Raw genomic sequence first — 3,279 nt, forward strand, 5'->3', positions numbered from 1 at the left:
AAAAAGTTGATTTTCCGTTAAACAATTGAAAAAAGTTGATTTTCCGTTAAACAATTGACTCAAAGTCCAAACTTGGTTAAATACGAGTATAGTAGACTAGTAGTAGTAGATACGCTGAGGCAAAAACGACACCGTGCCTTGCGTTCCGTAACCGCCGAATATATAAATATCAAAAGCTTCTTCATTTGTTCCTCACTGTCAGTTGGCGTTCTTCGGAAGCTCGAAAATCTAGAGAGAACCATATTCACAAGGTATTTTTCTAAGTATCAAATATCAGTTTTCGAAAATCTGCTGCTTCAATTCCTTCGATTTACTTGCATCATTCAAAAAAGGTTGAAGATCTAGCATTTCTGTGAGCAAATCTCGTTTGATTTTCTCTTTAAAAATATGTTTTCATTGAATTAAATGAGAATTTGCTTAGAAATTTAGTTAGATTGTGTGTAGGAATGTCGATCCAGCAGGTAAGCAATGGATGCATGTGTAGATATCTACTTGCTCATACTTTTGTGTGTCTGTATGTGTGCGCGCACACACTGCTTTTGTGATATTGGATCCGCCTCTGTGATTGCATCAGTTTGATAATGATCGAGTGACGATTGGACGATGTTATAGTAGTTTAACAACAATTAATAAGTGTTGCTATTAACACTAAACAAATTAGTGATTTGATCCGTAGTGCATTTGTAGTTTATGATTCTGCAGTCTATTAGTTTGGCTTCCGCAGATAATTACAGTGAATTGCCGTTATGTGAGCTAATCTTGTTTGTTTTTTGTTAAAAAACTGTTTTCCTTGAATTGGAACAGGAATTGGCGTAGAAATTTAGTTAGATTGCGTGAAGAAAGATTGATCCGCCTATAAGCAGCAGATGCATGTGTAGATATGTACTGGCACATAATTTTTTTTGTGTGTGTATCCACTGCTTTTATGATATTGGATCTGCCTTTGTGTGCTAATAACAGTAAACAAACTAGCAATTTAATCCTTTTTGGGAGTATATTCATAGTTTGTGATTCTGCTAACTATTGGCGTGGCTTCCAAAGATAATTGTGGTGAATTGAATAGTGAGATATCTTTTGTTTGAATCTGTTAATAGTAGACTGATGCAGAAGTTTAATTGCATTTGATCAACAAAATAGTGTAGCTAAGTTTTATGGATAGTCAAGTCAATATTAAGGATCTAACTGATCTGAGCTCATTTTTGTTTGATTTGTTAATTAGATTAGTACCATCATTTTTTGTTGCTTGAAGTGGTTTGGTGAATCCGCTATATTCCGCTCGGCCTTATTATATATCTGTAGTTGAATATATTTGAAAAATATACATCAGCATAGTCTTGATTTGACTGGATTAAAAAGTTGATCATCAACATTTGATTGTATGTACATTGTGGAACTTGTTCTTCATTGCATTCGGTGTTGCCTTTATCATAATAAATCCAGATATCCTTTTTGGTATTTTTCCCAATTGGTTGGATTGGCACCTAAATATGTAGTTTGTAATAACCTTTGCGGATCCTTTTGACTATATGTTGATATTACCCATCCTTACTTTCATCAATAATAGAAATTTTATGTCTCTGTTTTTGAGCTTTATTATTGTCACGCTTTCTGCTAGTAATGATACGTTTGTATTAAGGTTTTCATTGTCATTTAAATGTACTTCCCAAAAGATTTTAAATTTTATGATGCAATACACTGCAGTAAAGCACAAGAATGGAAGGCACTGTCTTCACCCCTGCTTTAGAAGGAATCAAACATGTCAAATCTGAGGAAGGAGTAATGCTTACCAAACCTTTCTTAGATGTTTGCAAACACATCTTGCCTATTATAGGTACTATATCTTGTGCTTTAACTTGGTATCAGTAACTGGGGATCCCCTAGCTTTGACTTCCTTTTGAATAGTTAAAACTTTTTAAAAATAAAATTTGCCTGGTACTTTATTTTTATCAAGAAGAACAAAAACTTCTTGGTAGTGCTGAAATTTCATTCTCAAGATACAAACACTCTAGCTAAGCCCCTTTTCCCCAGTCGATCTAATGCTTGATCTTAATTTTCGCAATCAATTGAGTTATGAAATTGATTAATTTGGACCTTTAAAACCTATGTAGCTCTGAATCTCCAAAAATGTTGTGGTGTGTGTAGCAACCCGCTTGGGAGGATATCATTTACAAAACAAAAACTAATCTAGTACTTAACCTTTAGAGGAAACTAATTTAAAATACATTCATAATAAGTTAATAGCAGAATTAGGCCCATGAGAAGGAGGTTTCAAAAGTGCAATATTTTGCCAATATAAAACTCATAAAATCTCTTTCTGGAAAAAAGAATACCATATAAGAGTATCAATTTAAGATCGTAGCACCTTTTTGAAGTAATCAACCCATTGAAGCAAGTACCGAACAAAATTATATTTTTCATTCAACACCTCTCTAGGTTTATACTATACATGAATATCAACCTTGCGAGTATCAAAAGAAAAACTAGTCTCCTCATTGGGACATAATCAAAATGTAAATTCGGGTTTGCACACCCTAAAATAGCCGAACAAGTGAACAAACTCAAGTTACAAGTTTATGGCCTTGTGATTCGATAAGCCTCCAAAATTATATATAATAGTGACATACGGATTATGTATGCTTATGCAAATTTGATCTTCATTCCAGCTTTTGAAAAGTCTACTTCAAAGGGATCTTTTCTTACAGAAGGATGTAATGGTAATTTGTCAAATTATTCTCACTTAAATGTTGCTTAAAGCTTCTAAGTGAGCTCCCCCTTTCAGTTTCCTTTTTAAAGGATGTCTGGTTCTTACTTCTTAGTAAATTTTGTCTTGTACATCTCAAAATCAAGCAATCAAGCAGGATGTGTGTTAACTGATTATCTCTTTGTCTTTCCACAATTTAGAAAAGTTTGGAGCTGCCATGGCACTGGTCAAGTCTGACATTGGTGGAAATATAACGGTCGGTCTCCAATCTTTGCCTTTTATCTGAAAACCTATATTTCGGTGCGGCTATACAAATATCAGGATATACTATAGAAAATAGTGCATTCCAAGATTCCCCGAAACCATAATCTTTCATCACCCATAAATAAAAAGTGCGCTTTCTTTGATGATACCCATTAGAATAAGCACAAAGCATTCCATCCAATACCGAAATGCCAATATTAACATTATACAACCATATTTCCTTTGGCAATGGTATCTTTCCATACATTTCATGAGCAATATTAAATGAAACCACAAAATAATAATTTCTTGTAAAACTAACCCAATGAAATGCC

At 33.7% G+C, this 3,279-nt stretch overlaps 1 long non-coding RNA gene across 1 annotated transcript; it reads left to right on the plus strand.

Annotated features, from left to right (window-relative positions):
- Positions 1-93: 93 nt before the first annotated feature.
- Positions 94-3,021, plus strand: LOC124899406. Its single transcript, XR_007056881.1, has 3 exons — positions 94-251; positions 1,702-1,831; positions 2,902-3,021. It is a non-coding gene; the product is annotated as an uncharacterized LOC124899406 (long non-coding RNA).
- The last annotated feature ends 258 nt before the right edge of the window (positions 3,022-3,279 follow it).

This window comes from Capsicum annuum, chromosome 6, assembly GCF_002878395.1.
Source record: "Capsicum annuum cultivar UCD-10X-F1 chromosome 6, UCD10Xv1.1, whole genome shotgun sequence".
In the NCBI taxonomy this organism is placed as follows: Eukaryota; Viridiplantae; Streptophyta; class Magnoliopsida; order Solanales; family Solanaceae; genus Capsicum; species Capsicum annuum.